Below are 20,477 nucleotides of genomic sequence, written 5' to 3'. Positions count from 1 at the left end.
TTTTTGTGTGGTTACGTTCTATCCTTTTTTTTTTCATGTCCTGAAAAGCTTAGTCTATTACACTTTTCAATACTCTTCCAAAACGTATACCACACCTATATGTTTTTATCTGTATTGAAGTCAATAGCGACATATGGATGACGTATGCAATAAACGCTATGTTTGCATACGTAAAACGTATACGTTTTTGGAACCATATATGTGAAATCTTGACTTTACAAAGGTTGATACAGCTCAAGAACAAAAACGTATATGCTTTCAGAAGTAAGAACGGACACAAACGTATAAATACGTATATGATGTATACTACAAAGTAAGTAGGTGTTTGTTACAAATGCATATGTTTTTGTAACTTTAAAAAGTTATACGTCGTCGTATACCACAAACGTGTGCACAAAACGAGATGTGAATTTAGCCTAACACGTTTTTTAGGCTCAAACAAGAAATTAAATCATGCTAACATTACCAACTTAGTACGTGAACCATAGTATGGATCTTTTTTATTATTTTAAACATGTTTCAAAATATTCCATCTGAGAATGATGTCCTTCACCTCAAACCCCCTCACCCTACTACAATGTTTCTAGTGACTCAGTTCCGTTACCCACGCATGTACAGGTCCTTCGCAATTTTCTGAGAGACTAAATTTGGGGTTTTCATTAACGGTTAGCCAAAATCTTCAACATTAAAAGAAAAAAATGCTGGAAATAGATCACTCTGTGTGTAATGAATCTATATAATATATGAGTTTCACTTTTTGAATTGACTTACTGAAATAAATTAACTTTTTGATGATATTCTAATTCATTGAGAAGGACCTGTAGATAGGAACAGCTGAGATGTTTAAATAGTAGTGCACTAGATTGGTATGTTATCCAAACACATTCAGATTATGCAATATTACAAAAGTAACTTTTTTAGCATGAGTTACTTAATCACGGTAAAAAAGGAATGAGGAAGTAAACAGAAGATTGAAATTGCAAAGAGAAGTATTTTAGATTAAAAAATGTGAAACTTTAAAAACCAAAGGGGTTTAATATGGCTTAATGGTTTTCTTCTGAGACTAGGCTTGAATGATCAATATATATTGATGTAACAATACTATTATATATTGAGGTAGCAATATCCTAATCTAAATTTATTCTATTGAGAGGGGAGGGGGAGTAGGAGAAGGGAGCAGAGTGAGTGAGAGAGAGAGAGAGACAGAGAGAGACACACAGACAGAGTGCCCATAGAAGTCTATAGAGCGGGGAGGGAAGCAGAGAAATACACAGACATGCTGCCCAGAGAAGTCTATGGAGAGGGAGGGGGATCAAAGTGAGAGAAACACTGATATGCTGACTATAGAAGTCTATGGAGAGGGGAGGGGTGAGCAGGAGCAGAGAGAGAGGGAGAAGGGACAGGCTGCTGGTAAGAGTTATATGTCACCCCAGTGCTGGATTCTCAGCTACATTGCTCATTATTGCTGTATAATGTCCGTAATGTTGCTGCTGCAGCATATATATATTTATATATATTTTTAGTTATATATAAATATATATATATTAGATAGAGATGGGACAATAGGAGTATAGGATTCTCCTCTTCTCTGTGTGCAGTGTGTAGAAAACATGATAGTAGTTAGGCTTCGCCAACTAGCTCAGAACAACAAAAAATTTGAGATATAGCCTGCAGAGGGGAAAACTGCTAAAAAAAAAAATGCAATATACGAATTATTTAATGGCCAGAAATAGTATTATTCCTCATGTACACACATATGACAGCTTATTCTGAAGTCTCCTGAAACATTATGCATGTTCTAAGGTTGAAACTGGCTTCATCACTGGCATAGAAAAGTTGATAAATTCCCCCCATAATGTCAGAAGAAGTGCAGTTTAAAAAAAAGTTTCATGTACTGTGGTCCTCATGATTGAACAAATATAGTTACATTTAGAGATGGGAATTTGTTGAAAATTTGTGAAAAAAATAATTAAAAAAGGGTTAATAGAGAAAACATAGCTTTCCTTTCATTTGAAATTGGCAAAGAAAAGTTTAACTTTTTGTTGAATAGTTTGAAGGCATGTTTTTTTTTACATATGTAGTAGGAGCCTTTTTTGTGTCAATTGTATTTTATTTAAGAAAGTGAGAGAACTTGTGGTTCTTACCTCTTATTACACTACAAGTACAGAAATTAAGCAGTTGTGAGAACCTGTGGCTATCTATTAAGCTTGTGTTTATAAAATACCCAAGAGCCTGCTCAGTCTTACATGGCATCTGTTGATGTGAAGCAAGTATTATATAAAAATATGATTGTGTTATGTGATATATTGATCACATCCGCTCATAATTACAGCAGAACTTGCTGCACTGCCCTGTAACACCTCTCCAGCTGCTAGAGGGCTTCTGTGACACCAGACAAAATAGAAACTTGTTGCATACAATTATTTTACGTTTTCTAAACTAGGTCGGTGTTAATTAAATTATACTATATACATATATTAGAGTATATTTTCTGTATCCTGTTCAAGTATTAATAAAAACATTTTTTAAAACGTCTTAGTGCTACTATAGAGTTATACAGTCATTAGAATGTACTTATGGTAATAATATAGTGTCCAATAATTTGTGATAGTTCATGTTGTAATATCCATTTTCTTACTATAATATAGCATGCCTTTGGTTTAGCAACCATTGCTTCCATTTGATATAGCCCCAAATATCTCAGTCTTCTGTGATGTGCCAAATTCACACGGCAGTATTCTGGTCAGTATTTTGCTTCAGTATCTGTAAGCCAAAACCAGGAGTGGGTTCAAGACACAGAAGAAGAATAAATCTTTCCATTATACTTTTTCTCTGCTTATGTGCCCCTCCTGACTTTGGCTTCCAAATACTGAAACAAGATACAAAATGGTCTTACATTGTGTAGGGGCTCACAAAGGACTATCATCTGAACCACCTTCAAACTGGAAAAAAAAGTGTAGGGGAGTTTACAGTGATTTAAAACAGATTTCTAATAGAGTACTTGAGGAGTATTGTAAATATAACAGTTTAGCAATATGGAAGTTCAGAACTAATACTGTAGGTATAACAGTATTATTACTTGTAATATAACTTACAATATTACGCTTGAGACTTACCCCATTAGCAGATTCCAATACTAGCTTACTTAAAGAGGCTCTGTCACCAGATTATAAGTGCCCTATCTCCTACATACTGTGATCGGCGCTGTAATGTAGATAACAAAAGTGGTTTTTATTTTGAAAAACGATCATTTTTGACCAAGTTATAAACAATTTTAGATTTATGCTAATTCGTTTCTTAATAGACAACTGGGCGTGTTTTTACTTTTTGGCCAAGTGGGCGTTGTGAAGAGAAGTGTATGAGGCTGACCAGTCAGTGACCAATCAGTGACATACACTTCTCATTGTTCCAGCCCAGCTTCTTTCACTGCACAATCACACTGTAAGGGCATGACCACACATGGCGGAATTCCTCCGCAACTGTCCGCATCAATGCCGCACAGAATCTGCGTTGCAGATTCTGCAGCGGATCTGCACAAAATGTGCAGAAAATTGATGCGGACTGGCCGCTGCGGACTGCAGGAAAAGTGCTTCTCTTCTCCCTATTCAGTGCAGGATAGAGAGAAGGGACAGCACTTTCCCTAGTGAAAGTCAAAGAAATTCATACTTACCGCCCGTTGTCTTGGTGACGCGTCCCTCTTTCGGCATCCGGCCCGACCTCCCTGGATGACGCTCCAGTCCATGTGACCGCTGCAGCCTGTGCTTGGCCTGTGATTGGCTGCAGCCGTCACTTACACTGAAACGTCATCCTGGGAGGCCGGACTGGAGACAGACGCAGGGAGTTCTCGGTAAGTATGAACTTATATGTTTTTTTACAGGTTGCTGTATATTGAGATCGGTAGTCACTGTCCCGGGTGCAGAAACAGTTACTGCCGATCGCGTAACTCTTTCAGCACCCTGGACAGTGACTATTTACAGACGTCTCCTAGCAACGCTCCCGTCATTACGGGAGCCCCATTGACTTCCTCAGTCTGGCTGTAGACCTAGAAATACATAGGTCCAGCCAGAATGAAGAAATGTCATGGTAGTAAAAACAATACGCTCCGCAGCACACATAAGATCTGCGGACTTCATTGCGGAATTTTGACTCTCCATTGAAGTCAATGGAGAAATTCCGCCATGAGTCCGCAACCAGTCCGCCACTGCTCCGCAACAGACAGAGCATGCTGCGGACACCAAATTCCGCTCCGCAGCCTATGCTCCGCAGCGGAATTGTACGCATCGTGTAAACGAACACTGCTAAATTAAAGTGAAAGTCAATGGAGAAACGGCTCCGCTGCGGATTAACGCTGCGGAGTGTCCGCAGCGGAATTTAAGTGAAATTCCGCTATGTGTGAACCCGCCCTAACAATGGGCTGGAACAATGAGAAGTGTATGACGCTGATTGGTCACAGATTGGTCAGCGTCATACACTCCTCTGTACAACACCCAGTTGGAAAAAAGTAAAAACACGCCCAGTTGTCTATTAAGAAACTAATTAGCATAAATCTAAAATTGCTCATAACTTGGTCAAAAATGATTGTTTTTCAAAATAAAAAGCACTGTTGTTATCTACATTACAGCGCCGATCACATTATGTAGGCGATAGGGCACTTATAATCTGGTGACAGAGCCTCTTTAAGGACTCCAAACTTGGTGGGATGGTCATTGACATGATAATAGCATTATATTTAACATTATTGTCACACATGCTTTTTTCTTTAGTTATACCAGAGGATGTGGTATCTTTTTACTAAACATCACTAGAACAGTCTGATCTCTGCATCACTTGGTTACATGACAATGATTTACCACAAAGTATAATAGCAAAAGAAAACTGCTGAGAACCCAAACCACATGTCAGCTAAACGCTAGAGAGAGCACGGAATGGAATTGTCATTGGGGCACGTGTATGAAGAATGGTGCGCCACTGAGCAGTATGCTGATCGAAAGAATGGTCTTTTCGTCATGATATTCCCTATCCCTATCCCACACAGCTGGCATTAGAAGTGCTTATTTAATCTTTCTACGCCAGTTGTCTTTGAAAAGGAGACAGGGCACATCTCCCCGTCAAATGTATTATAATTTATGCCTCTCATAGATTTCACGCTAGCAAGGTAGAGGCCCATGCTGACCCTCTACCCGCAATCAAATTACCCCAGAGCCACCGGTTAAGCAGTTACAATTAAAAAGAAAATTAAATAAAAAACAAATAAATAATGTTCACCTCTCTTCTTCTGTCATTATCCCTCAACATTACGCAACTCATAAAACGTACGGACGTCGAGCAGAGTCAGGACGTTGTATGTGACGCAGCACTGATAACGTTGAAGTTCTGCATCGCATATAAGGCCTTGATTCTGCACGGCGTCAGGACCTTGTATGAGTATATATATATATATATATATATATATATATATGACATTCATGTACACCTCCATTTCTGGTGTAACATATCTGTCTGAACACTAAGGGCGGGTTCACACATGGCGGAATTGCACTTAAATTCCGCTGCGGACACTCCGCAGCGTTAATCCGCAGCGGAGCCGTTTCTACATTGACTTTCACTTTAATTTCGCAGTGTTCGTTTACACGATGCGTACAATTCCGCTGCGGAGCATAGGCTGCGGAGCGGAATTTGGTGTCCGCAGCATGCTCTGTCTGTTGCGGAGCAGTGGCGGACTCATGGCGGAATTTCTCCATTGACTTCAATGGAGATTCAAAGTTCCGCAATGAAGTCCGCAGCTGTCATGCACATGTCATGTGTGCTGCGGATGCGTCTTGCTTTTTTTACTTGACATTTCTTCATTCTGGCTGGACCTATGTATTTCTAGGTCTACAGCCAGACTGAGGAAGTCAATGGGGCTCCCGTAATGACGGGAGCGTTGCTAGGAGACGTCAGTAAATAGTCACTGTCCAGGGTGCTGAAAGAGTTAAGCGATCGGCAGTAACTGTTTCTGCACCCGGGACAGTGACTACCGATCTCAATATACATGTATCTGTAAAAAAAAATGAAGTTCGTACTTACCGAGAACTCCCTGTTTCTGTCTCCAGTCCGGCCTCCCAGGATGACGTTTCAGAGTAAGTGACGGCTGCAGCCAATCACAGGCCAAGCACAGGCTGCAGCGGTCACATGGACTGGCGCGTCATCCAGGGAGGTCGGGCTGGATGCCGAAGGAGGGACGCGTCATAAAGACAACGGGCGGTAAGTATGAATTTCTTTTACTTTCACTAGGGAAAGTGCTGTCCCTTCTCTCTATCCTGCACTGATAGGGAGAAGGGAAGCACTTTTCCCGCAGTCCGCAGCAGCTAGTCCGCATCAATTTTCTGCACATTTTGTGCAGATCCGCAGCCGTAATCCGCAACCCGGATTAGGTGCGGCATTGATGCGGACAGTTGCGGAGGAATTCCGCCATGTGTGGTCATGCCCTAAGTCTACTGGTAGTGGAATATTCTCGCCGTTGCATGCAGATTTTGCAGAGGATTTGCTGTAGATTTTACCCTATGGATTGCAAAGGATGAAATCCATGGTGTAAATCTGCAGCTTTTACGCAAAAGAATGAGCATGTTGCAAATTGAAAATCTGCAGCATGCTCTGATTTTTGCACTGTATTTTTCCGCTACATGCAAATGGATTTTGAAAACCCCATCAACATGTATTGTACAGTTAATTGCTGTGGCATTTCGGTATGGAATCCACACCGAAAATCCACGACCATTCTTCCACTTCTGAACGTGGCCATACACAGCATGCAGGCGTAGAACTAGCTCCCTTGGTGCCCAAGATAGTAGTCTTATAAGCTGCCCCCTTCTCCTCGATCCTTGAAATTCAGCATGATAACTCACATATGCACAATTGTTCATCTGTTCATCTGACAGCTATCAGTCCTAATTCACCTAGGAACATGGGTGCTTTCTCTCTGCTGAATATGAATGCTTGGTCTGTGCCTGTAACTTCCATATATGTGTGTATCGATGTGTCATTGAGCATTATAACTCACACACACCTAGAGTCTGTTTGGCTGTAGAAATACATTTAAAGGCAGTGGTTCTTTTCTTTTTCTTTAAGCTATAGGCCATGTTCACACATTGCATAAAAATTACGCTGTGGAACATGCGTCTAAATCAAAACTTACATCCGCAATGAATTACGCATTTATTTCCTTTGTTGATTTTGGTGCCGAAGTTAAACGTGGATTTTCATCTGCAACATTTCCGCAACAGATAGGTTATGCTGCGAATTTGAAAATCTGCATTGGATTTTTTTACGCTGTGAGAGAATGGGGTTAATTAAAACCCTGTTCACTAACATTGCACTGTAATTTGATGCAGAATTTCGGTGCGTATTCCACAACTGAAATTCTGCAACAAATAGGTGATGTGTGAACACAGTCTAAATTACACTTAGGCTGGGTTCACACGACCTATTTTCAGACGTAAACGAGGCGTATTATGCCTCGTTTTACGTCTGAAAATAGGGCTACAATACGTCGGCAAACATCTGCCCATTCATTTGAATGGGTTTGCCGACGTACTGTGCAGACGACCTGTCATTTACGCGTCGTCGTTTGATGCTGTGTGTGCAGGTATGATGCTGTGTGTGCAGTGAAAAAAGCTGGGCTGGAACAATGAGAAGTGTATGATGCTGATTGGTCAGCGTCATACACTCCTTTGTACAACGCCCAGATGGTAAAAAGTAAAAAACTGCCCAGTTGGTCATTAAGAAACGAATTAACATAAATTAAAATTGTTCATAACTTGCTCAAAATTGATAGTTTTTCAAAATAAAACCACTGTTGTTATCTACTTTACAGTGCCATTCAGATTATGGAGGCGATAGGACAGTTAAAATCTGGAGACAAAGCATCTTTAAAACCTGAGCAATATACCCTTCAACAATAATTCTAGTTCAGAAAGTAGTGGCATTGGTTTGAATCTGTTGAACTTGGTGCGTCAGTTTTGTAAGAGAGTGGATAGAATAGAGAAATAGTCTAACAACCTGATTCTGATCCTGTTGGCTGCAGAATATGTCATGGCTTGGTTAATATCTCACTCAATATTATCTACCTCTCTACTTGATCATTCTGTTGAGCCAACGCGTTTCATCTACCCTGATCTTCATGGGTCAGTTAGGCAGAGAATGCATCAAACTGCCAGAGGCATAACAAGGCAATGTGGCATTGATAACAGCCAAAAACATGTGCTTGGAAAAGCTGTGGTTCTTATAGGGGTAACTCCTCCCTCTTTTTCTTCTGCCCCCACTATTGACCAATGATCAGTCAGCGCACCCCACTGACTACACTAGGCATCATTGACTAGGATCAGATGTGTGGGCGTGGTGAGCTCTCCCTCTGTGTTTCCATAGAAACATAACAACACTACTGCGTCGTTGGCAAATACTATAATGTACCATATTATTTAGAAAGTTCACCAGAAATTTTGTGATATACAAGGAGAGCTAAATCAAGAAATTATTTTTCAGTGAAGCATAGTATGATATTGAAGTATATGTAAACCCAGGAAAGGAACTGCTGTCTCAACAATTTTGTTCTTTGCATGATGTTCTTTTACATTTTCAGATTTCAATGAATTAGCACATAAGCTCTGAAAGCCAAAGAAACAGAGAAGTGAAACTCCAGCTTGGCACCAAGTAGCTGCCAGTTACTTATAGCATTGCATGTCACTGGGATGTCAGAGTCACTGCTAAACAGTTATTAGAGTACAGGCACGACTATTCAGCCACTTCCTTTTTTGTTAATATTATCCTAAATAAGAAACACATGAATTGCTAATATTATTCTAAATAAGAGACACATGAATATAAAGTCATAGTGAAGTTTTAAACAGTGGGGTAGAATTGGAGAAACAAAAGTACTCAGTGAAGAAAAACAGGGCAGAACTAATAGTACATGTATAACATAACAGAAAAGCAAACTTAGGCGGAATTCACACGACAGGGTTTCCCGGCCGGGTGCCGGCCGTTCATAAATCGGCCTGCACCAGGCTACATTAGGAACAATAGACCCCTAATGGGGCTATTCACACGACCGATTTTTTGACGGGCCGTCAAAAAATGGGACATGCCCTATTTTCGGCCGGGAACCCGGCCGCCGGGCTCCCATAGGAGTCTATGGGGCCGGGTAATACACGGCCATCACCGGAATGTGTCCCGAGTGGTGGCCGGGTCTACCTTCGCTCGCGCTCTCTCTCCTCCTCCTCACAGTGCAGAGTGCATGTGAGGAGGAGGAGGGTCTTTTTTTGCTCCCTGTAGGAGTCGGAATCCCCAATCCCAGGCCAGGGATTGGGGATTCCGCTACAGGAGAAGTGAGTGACTACACTATCCATATATGGACACAGCAAAGTCACTCACTTCTGCAGCGGAATCCCCGAATCTATGAACGGGGATACCGCTACAGGAGAAGTGAGTGACTACACTGTCCATATATGGACACAACGAAGTCACTCACTTCTGCAGCGGAATCCCCGACTCTATGGCCGGGGATGCCACTACAGGAGAAGTGAGTGACTACACTGTCCATATGTGGACACAGCGAAGTCACTCACTTCTGCAGCGGAATCCCCGCCTCTATGGCCGGGGATGCCGCTACAGGAGAAGTGAGTGACTACACTGTCCATATATGGACACAGTGACGTCACTCGCTTCTGAAGCGGAATTCCCGACCTGTGGCAGGGAATTCCTCTCCAGGAGAAGTCAGTGACTACACTGTCTATATATGGACATTGAAGTCAGTGACTTCTCCTGGAAGTGGGGGGGGGATGGGTGCAACCTACAGGGTGCTGGGTGGCATCACCTACAGGGGACAGGGTGGCATCACCTACAGGGGGCTGGGTGATATCACCTACAGGGGGCTGGGTGATATCACCTACAGGGGGCAGGGTGGCATCACCTACAGGGTGCATGGTGGCATCACCTACAAGGGGCAGGGTGGCATTACCTACAAGGGGCAGGGTGGCATTACCTACAAGGGGCAGGGTGGCATCACCTACAGGGGGCTGGGTGGCATCACCTACAGGGGGCTGGGTGGCATCACCTACAGGGGGCTGTGTGACATTACCTACAGGGGACTTGGTGGCATTACCTACAGGGTGCTGGGTGGCATTACCTGCAGGGGGCTGGGTGGCATTACCTGCAGAGGGCTGGGTGGCATTACCAACAGGGGGCTGGGTGGCATTATCTACAAAGGGCTGTGTGTGGCAACAAATTTAAATGAAATTCATCCGATTTTAAAACGGACAGGGAAAAAACGGATGCAAATCGGGTCCAAATCAGCCGGTAAAAATGGCAAAACGGCCCGGAACGGAATCGGAACGGATGCAAACCGGCCGGGCAAATCGGCCAAAAACGGCCGATTTTCGCGGCCGACACTCGGACCCTGTCGTGTGAATGAGGCCTTATTACAAGAATACACATTAGCACAAGTATCATTGTACCTAAAAATATTTCAGCATGTTTTTTTTTTACTGGATAAGGCTCTGTACACACGGAAGAAACTGCAGGCAGAAAAAAATCTGCCTCAAAATTCCTTCATAATAAATTATAATGGAAAAAATGGACACGGTGCCAACAGACTGTGGTGAAAGACGTAAATTCTTAAGAGGAATTGCTTCCGTTTTAGTTGCAAATACTGGCAGGTATGTGCAAAGTAGTCCAAGCTGCTGCCGATCCCCAACGCAAACACCCTAAGGAGTTGCCTTACGTAGAAAATGCATAGAAGCAGAAAAAAATAGGGATGCTGTAGGCGCTGCTTGTATTAAATGATCAGTTGGTTTATTGCATATAAAAAGCAAGGTAAAACAATTTGCTATTCGTTTCAACGCCGGACTGGCGTCTTCCTCAGGCAATCAATGATTGCCTGAGGAAGACGCCAGTCCGGCGTTGAAACGCGTAGCAAATTGTTTTACCTTGCTTTTTATATGCAATAAACCAACCGATCATTTAATACAGCGGCTACAGCATCCCTATTTTTTTCTGCTTCTATGCATTTTCTAAATTCCTTCAGGAATTTTGAGGCAGATTTTGAACCACCTGCACTTTCTTGCCACGGCTCTCGCTGTGTTTTTCGCCCGTGGCCATTGAGGGCCACAGACAACAAACGCAGCAAAAAAACGCTATCTCGCCTCCCATTGATTTCAATGGGAGGTAAGAGATGGAACCGCGGCAAGAAAAAGCATGTGCCTTTTTTCCCACGAGCGGATAGAAGCCGCCGCGGAAAAAAAACGCCTCCTCCTCCCATTGATATCAATGGGAGGCCGTTTTGGATATTTTTTTGCGCTGATTCCGATGCGGTTTCCGCGTCAAAATCAACGTCAAAGAACGCTGTGTGAACTGGTCCTAAATGTTGTTTGTTATCCAATGTGAGACTGGGGTTTCTTGGGTCCACCAGAAGAAATGATTAATAGAGCCCACCCTCCATCTATGACAGAACATGTACACTTCCACTTTTACTTCCATCATATAAGAAACAGACCCTAGTGACAAGTGATTGGCTGCAAAGTAAATAAGGGCTTATGTACATGGGGGTATGGATCTGTGTTGTACAGGCCAGCAGCATGACACTAATAGATGGCTATGGGATTATACTTTATCTCCTTGCATATCAATTTATACAGAAATTTTTTCCTATATGAATACATGAAAAAAATAATTCTATATTACAACGGTAATTAACCGTATAAAGTGGAATACCTAAAGCTCTGTAATACGGAACCATAGGGATTTTGTGTAGTGCCGTACAGGGTCCATGCCCACATCTTTACTGTGTGCATTTACCCCTAGGAGCCTCACACACGAGCGTGTGAGGTCCGAGATATACGGTCCATACGTTGGCCGCATTTCCCGGACCGAACACACTGCAGGGAGCCGGGCTCCTAGCATCATAGTTATCTATCACGCTAGGTGTTCCTGACTGTCCACAGAACTGCTGTCCCGTACTGAAAACATGATTATAGTACGGGGCAGTTGTCCAGCAGCGAGGCAGGGACTCCTAGCGTCATAGATAACTATGATGCTAGGATCCCGGCTCACTGCAGTGTGTTCAGTCCGGGAAATGCAGCCGACGTATGGATCGTATATCACGGACCAAACACACTCGTGTGTGGGAGGCCTTAGGCTGAGTTGCATTGCCAAGCACAGCCAAAGGACAAGAGTGGCAGTGTTTCTAGAACAAAGATGATTATTTTGTGTCATCTTATACAGCACCTTTAAGCTACATTGGAAATGTGGCTCCTGGTCAGAAGTCTGGTGACTGGTGGTAATACTAAATCAAATATTTGATTTCATTCAAAGGGTTGTCAGGTTTTAGCACATTAATGTTATTTTTCCTATAATAAATAGTTATACAATTTTCCAACATACTTTTTGTTTTCATTCCTCACAGTTATCAAGATCTCTGTTTGTTGTTATTTAGTAGGAACAATTATTGTTTACTTCCAGTGGATAAAATTCTGTCCATGGTCATGTGATGGACACACAGGTGCTGGAATCGTTAGAAGACAAAGCTCTGATACACATACTGTAATTGTAACGAGCCCAGCAGCTGTGTCCACATGACCATGGACCAAATTTTATCCACTGGAAGGAAATAATTAAAGTTACTTCTGAATAACAACAAGCAGTGATCTTGAAAACTGTGAGGAATTAATACAGAAAATAAATTGGAAAATTGTATCACTTTTAATTATACCAAAAAATAATATTAATTTGCTGAAACTGGACAACCCCTTTATAGCCTAGTTAACCCAGATTTATTTGGCGCTGATTTTGATGCAGAAACCGCGTCAAAATCAGCGCCAAAAAACGCTAGAAACCGCATCCCATTGATTTCAATGTGAGGCGGAGGTGTTTTATTTTTCTGCCTGCAAACTACTCCGTGTGAAAAGGGCCTAATGGAAAGACAGTTTGATATTCTTTCTATCAATATAAATGAAAGATTGCTAAACAAATACCTATCCATAAAAGGTGTGTGTATAAGCAATATAAGCTTATTTAAAACAAGACTCATTATCTTTGACATATAAACATTTCTGGTCGGATCAGCAATGTACTGTCTGTACATTGTATTATAAGAAGTGATGTCTGAATCCTATAACAATAACTGATTTTTTTTACAAGTTCATTATGTTCTTTGCTGAAAATACAATTATTGTCTTATACATTTTTGCTGCAGAACAAATGCAGGTATTGAAATTATGCTACATAGTTTTATAACAAATAATGTGTTTTCATAATGTGTTTAATTGTCAAAATTTCTCTTATGCGATATGCAAACAAGTTTCATTGGTAGCATACTTAATTCACAGGGGCCTTAATTGAACATCACCTTAACCACCAAGCTGAAGTCATTACGAAAAAATGATTATACAAAGTTAAAGCATAATTTTGCTTTTGCCAGCATTGTACAGTTTAAATAAAAATAAAGAAATAAAAAAATTGATTAACTTTGCAAATACTTTGCTTTACTTTAATGATGTTTAGTTTTATGGGTAAGTTTATTTCTTTGTTTTGGTTTTTCCACTAGTATTCCTACTGTATTCAAAATTGTGTTGGTTGCCCTCGGAAACAGTCAGCAGTTTATGTTTTTAGCTTTGAGTCGGTCATATAATTAAGAGCTCATGCACAAGGCAGAATCCAGTGCATGGAGCCTGTACATCTCCTTATTACAGAACCGAACAGCCTCCATGCACTGCGGTACAGGCTTGGTTGGAATCTGTTTACACAGAGATATTCTCCTTTAGGCAATGTATCTAGAAAGAACACCTCCTTACATACAAAGCCTGATGGAAAATGTCACCATTTTTTTTCTGTCGGATTACATTTAAAAAAAAAACAACCTCTGTAAGAGTCTGTTTGAAACCAGAGCCATATGGCAGTACAGTGGAGAAGCAATTCCCCAAAAAAATCATGTGGATTCATCAACAATTATCTGATATGTTGTATTTATTTACGAAAGGAATGGACAACAATGCTCACATAACTCAAAATCAGGACAAGCTAAGTAAACCAGCATTTACAAAATGACTTCACTCCATATGGCCATTACACATTAGACAGCTGTTAAAGGGGTTTTCCCATGAGGGACATTTATGATATATCCACAGGATATGTCATAAATGTCAGATAGATGCGGCTTCCACCTCTGGGACCTGCACCTATCTCTAGAACGGGGCCCCCTAAACCCCATTCTAGCTTTTTGTGCTCGCGCTGACTCCCAGACACTTTTTAATTACATGGTTGAGACATGGTCTGGAGTTCCGGAAATAGCATAACTCTCTGAGCTACGATGTTTCCGTAACCTCCATAGAACTGAATAGTAGCTCGCATGCTACGCTGCTTCCGTAACTGACATTTGCTACTATGTAAGTTACGGAAACATCGTAGCTCAGCGAGTTACGCTGTTTCCGTAAGTCCTGACCATGTAATCAGTAAGCGGCTGGGAGTAAGCGTGAGCACAAAAAGCTAGAACGGGGTTTAGGGGGCCCCGTTCTAGAGATAGGTGTGGGTCCCAGAGGTAGGACCTGCATCTATCTTACATTTATGACATATCCTGTGGATATAAATGTCCCTCATGGAAAAACCCCTTTAAGCTCTCATCCTACAGCTATCAGCTGTGTATATTACTTCAAAAGAGCAGGGGACCATAAGCAACTAACAGACACACCTTGTGTTGCAAACATACACTATATGTACAAAAGTGTTGGGGCACCTACACATTACACCTACACAAGATTTTATGACATCCCATTCTAAATCCATAGGCATTAATATGGAGTTAGTCACCATTTTGCAGGTAAAACAGCTTCCACTCTTCTGGAAAGGCTTTCTACAAGATTTTGGAGTGTGTCTGTGGGAATTTTTGCCCATTCATCCAGAGCAGCGAGGTCAGACATTGATGTTGGATATGAGGGATGGCTTGCAATCTCCGTTCTAGTTCATCCCTAAGGTATTAGATGGGGTTCAGTTCAGGGTTCTGTGCCGTCCAGTCACATTCTTCCACACCAAAGTCACTCACTACAGTGGGGCAAAGTAATGCTGGAACAGAAATGGTCATTTCCCAAGGTTGGAAGCATACAATTGTCCAAAATGTCTTGGTATGCTGAAGCATTAGGATGTCCCTTCATTGGAGCTAAGGAGCCAAGGCCCTTTGCATTATCCCTACTCCACCAAACTTTACAGTTGGCACAATGCAGTCAGGCAGGTACCGTTCACCTGGCATTCACCAAACCCTGACTCATCCATCAGACTGTGTCAATGGGACTAAATGAAAAACCTGAATTCAATGATTGGGAAGAGTGTCCCAATACTTTTGTCCATATAGTGTATATTTGTCGGACTCCTGCGAGCAAGATAGGCAACATTTATTCCAGCCTTAAATGGAATGTGTCATCAGAAAAAGACATCACATATTATTTAAATCAAGTTTTTGTTATTTTTAAACATATATTTTTTAACTTTTGCCTTTTTTTATGTGACTATCCATTTAAAAAAATATTCCAGTTTTCATGCTGGCCACTGGTGCACACTCAATAAATTGAAATTTCTAGTATTTTGCAGCTCACCTGCTAGAGGCCTAGATTAGGCCCTGTTCACACTGGGGTTTTTGTCCTCCATTTAACATATACGCCGGGAAAATCTCCCGTTAAATGGAGAATGTGACGGAGGTCTAACAGTGTAATCCGTCACCTGTAGCCTATAATGGTATCCATTTAATGATACTATTATAATCATAACTCTCTTGACCTTGTTTATAACCATTATAACCTTCGCATGATGGATGATATTGGCCTCCGTTTATCAAAGATTTTGTGAAGTTCCAGTGACATAACTATCTATATGTGGACAATTATCACTGGGGCTTCCTGATGCAGCAGCAGATGCCCTGCCTGCACACTTGAGGGATTGTCTATCATGATGAAAGGCAATGGTTAAGTCCGGTGTAGTGTGTCAGCTCTATGGAATCCTCTGGGATCCACACAGAGAACCTCACACATACACGCCCCCACGGTAGTCCGACTATTGCCCTCAATGGCAAGACCTTCAGAGCACTGGAGTTCCCAGCAGCTTTTTATCTCGCCCCAGAGAAACCCCATATTTGGACAGTTACTTTACTAGGGCTATAATGTATAATTCTTGTTTTGAATGATGTTGATCCAGTTTGATCGCCACTTGAGATCAGGAAGACATTTGTTCCCTTTTAAGGTAGATTGGCTCATGCCTTATGGTATTTTCTTCCCTCTGAATCAGGGGGAAACAAAGTTGCAAGATTCACCCTTACTTCTACCCTTCATCCACATCCTCTCACTTCCCCTGATTGAACTTGATGTAAATTATTGAAACTAAATTTAAATACTGTACATGATACAACCCATTTAATGAATAGGAAGGTAGGATAGCTAGAAAAGAAGGAGCAACAAAGCTCTCTATATGCTGATAACTTGCTCTGAAGACAAGATAAAGGAAGAATAAAACCTTGTGCCACATTGGTCTCCAGATAATCCACGTTGCTTCAGAATCCTATCTCAAAATTAATTAATTTCCTTGCTAAAGCATCTAGTTTGAATCAAGATACTGGTGTTCTATGGATATTCACTTAATGCTATGGAAACATTGCCTTGTTTATGAAGGCAATGATACACTATTTGGCATCAAGTTTCGCCATGACATTTCGACCATCCTAATTTCTTGGAAAGGAATGTCTCTGCTACGAAGGATGTGAACATGTATTAATATATTGTATAATCTGGAGGTATATAGTTCACTGTTACCATGCTCTTATATGACTATTCTCTTCCTACTGTATATACACTAGTATAAGCAAATGCAAACAAAGCGCAACAGTCAATTATTAGAGACATTGAAGCTAATATTCAATTTGTGTCCTCTCATTGCTATTCCATTTTAATCAGTAATGTATTAGGGTATGTTCACACGGAACAAAGGCATATTTCTTATGGAACATAGGCGTATTTCGAAGCGTAAAACGGTCACATTATGCACCGAAACACACCTTGAAAACGTTTGCAAACAGCTTGCCATTTATTTCAATGGTAAAAAGTTGTGCAGTAAAAATATGCCTTGTAAGGGCATGACCACACATGGCGGAATTCCTCCGCAACTGTCCGCATCGATGCCGCACAGAATCTGCGTTGCAGATTCTGCAGCGGATCTGCACAAAATGTGCAGTACATTGATGCGGACTAGCTGCTGCAGACTGCGGGAAAAGTGCTTCCCTTCTCCCTATCAGTGCAGGATAGAGAGAAGGGACAGCACTTTCCCTAGTGAAAGGAAACGATTTTCATACTTACCGGCCGTTGTCTTGGTGACGCGTCCCTCTTTCGGCATCCAGCCCGACCTCCCTGGATGACGCGCCAGTCCATGTGACCGCTGCAGCCTGTGCTTTGCCTGTGATTGGCTGCAGCCGTCACTTACACTGAAACGTCATCCTGGGAGGCCGGACTGGAGACAGACGCAGGGAGTTCTCGGTAAGTATGAACTTATATGTTTTTTTACAGATACATGTATATTGAGATCGGTAGTCACTGTCCCGGGTGCAGAAACAGTTACTGCCGATCGCTTAACTCTTTCAGCACCCTGGACAGTGACTATTTACAGACGTCTCCTAGCAACGCTCCCGTCATTACGGGAGCCCCATTGACTTCCTCAGTCTGGCTGTAGACCTAGAAATACATAGGTCCAGCCAGAATGAAGAAATGTCAAGTTAAAAAAGCAAGACGTATCCGCAGCACACATGACATGTGCATGACAGCTGCGGACTTCATTGCGGAACTTTGAATCTCCATTGAAGTCAATGGAGAAATTCCGCCATGAGTCCGCCACTGCTCCGCAACAGACAGAGCATGCTGCGGACACCAAATTCCGCTCCGCAGCCTATGCTCCGCAGCGGAATTGTACGCATCGTGTAAACGAACACTGCTAATTTAAAGTGAAAGTCAATGGAGAAACGGCTCCGCTGCGGATTAACGCTGCGGAGTGTCCGCAGCGGAATTTAAGTGGAATTCCGCCATGTGTGAACCCGCCCTAAAAAAGAAGTGACATTTCACTTCTTGAGGCGTTTTTGAGGCTGAATTTCTATTGACACTACAAACACACTTTAAGGGTATGTTCACACGTAGTCAACAAAAACGTCTGAAAATCCAGAGCTGTTTTCAAGGGAAAACAGACCCTGCTTTTCAGACGTTTTTTTACCAACTCGCATTTTTCGCGGCGTTTTCACGCCGTTTTCGCGGCGTTTTTTACGTCCGTTTTTGGAGCTGTTTTCATTGGAGTCTATGAGAAAACAGCTCCAAAAACGTCCAAAGAAGTGTCCTGCACTTCTTTTGACGAGGCTGTATTTTTACGCGTCGTCGTTTGAGGGTATGTTCACACGGCCAAATTTCAGACGTATACGAGGCGTATTATGCCTCGTTTTACGTCTGAGGGTATGTTCACACGTAGTCAACCAAAACATCTGAAAATCCAGAGCTGTTTTCAAGGGAAAACAGACCCTGCTTTTCAGACGTTTTCTTACCAACTCGCATTTTTCGCTGCGTTTTTCGCGCCGTTTTCGCGGCGTTTTTTACGTCCGTTTTTGGAGCTGTTTTCATTGGAGTCTATGAGAAAACAGCTCCAAAAACGTCTGAAAGAAGTGTCCTGCACTTCTTTTGACGAGGCTGTATTTTTACGCGTCGTCGTTTGACAGCTGTCAAACGACGACGCGTAAATAACAGGTCGTCTGCACAGTACGTCGGCAAACCCATTCAAATGAATGGGCAGATGTTTGCCGACGTATTGGAGCCGTATTTTCAGACGTAAAACGAGGCATAATACGCCTCGTATACGTCTGAAATTTGGCCGTGTGAACATACCCTGAAAATACGGCTCCAATACGTCGGCAAACATCTGCCCATTTATTTGAATGGGTTTGCCGACGTACTGTGCAGACGACCTGTTATTTACGCGTCGTCGTTTGACAGCTGTCAAACGACGACGCGTAAAAATACAGCCTCGTCAAAAGAAGTGCAGGACACTTCTTTGGACGTTTTTGGAGCTGTTTTCTCATAGACTCCAATGAAAACAGCTCCAAAAACGGCCGTAAAAAACACCGCGAAAACGGCGCGAAAAACGCCGCGAAAAATGCGAGTTGGTAAAAAAACGTCTGAAAAGCAGGGTCTGTTTTCCCTTGAAAACAGCTCTGCATTTTCAGACGTTTTTGTTGACTACGTGTGAACATACCCTGACAGCTGTCAAACGACGATGCGTAAATAACAGGTCGTCTGCACAGTACGTCGGCAAACCCATTCAAATGAATGGGCAGATGTTTGCCGACGTATTGGAGCCGTATTTTCAGACGTAAAACGAGGCATAATACGCCTCGTATACGTCTGAAATTTGGCCGTGTGAACATACCCTAATAAGACCTGTGTGGAAGACCAGTATAATAACATAACCTGGGCAGGTTTTCACCCTCTGGAAGTAAACAATGAAGGTCCCTATTGAAGTATACCAAGAAGAGAACTTGAAAACCATAAAGAATTTAAACACAATAGGGGGAATTTATCAACTGGCTAACACCACTTTAGTGGCGTAAAAAAGTAGCACATTTTGGTGCAACCCACTTTTGGTGAAAATTATAGAGTAAATCTTCGTCTGCTGATAGAATGTGTAGCTTTCAGTTTCTTGAGTTATGACAGTCCAAGATGCCGTTCACTCCGACGTGCTTTAGCTTAAGACTGTGTCACAACCATGGGATTGTGGACCCACTGGGCGACTCCACCGTAACAGAATAGCAGCTGGCCAAGCAAATATGTATAAGGGTATGTTCACACGTAGTCAACAAAAACGTCTGAAAATCCAGAGCTGTTTTCAAGGGAAAACAGACCCTGCTTTTCAGACGTTTTTTTACCAACTCGCATTTTTCGCGGCGTTTTTCGCGCCGTTTTCGCTGCGTTTTTTACGTCCGTTTTTGGAGCTGTTTTCATTGGAGTCTATGAGAAAACAGCTCCAAAAACGTCCAAAGAAGTGTCCTGCACTTCTTTGGACGAGGCTGTATTTTTACGCGTCGTCGTTTGACAGCTGTCAAACGACGACGCGTAAATAACAGGTCGTCTGCACAGTACGTCGGCAAACCCATTCAAATGAATGGGCAGATGTTTGCCGACGTATTGGAGCCGTATTTTCAGACGTAAAACGAGGCATAATACGCCTCGTATACGTCTGAAATTTGGCCGTGTGAACATACCCTTACAGTTACTTGGACAAGAGTACCTGGTTAGCTGGTTTAAGCCGAGTTATTGGAAGCTGGCTTGTCCCGGATTATCAGAAGCTGTCTTGTGCCGGATTATCGGAAGCTACCTTGTGCTGGATTATCGGAAGCTGGTTTGTGCTGGATTATCGGACTCGTCACGGACACTGGACTTGACACG

Source organism: Rhinoderma darwinii, chromosome 3, assembly GCF_050947455.1.
Source record: "Rhinoderma darwinii isolate aRhiDar2 chromosome 3, aRhiDar2.hap1, whole genome shotgun sequence".
Classification (NCBI taxonomy): Eukaryota; Metazoa; Chordata; class Amphibia; order Anura; family Rhinodermatidae; genus Rhinoderma; species Rhinoderma darwinii.
The sequence above is the reverse complement of the archived record's forward strand: the minus strand, read 5'-3'. Positions refer to the sequence as shown.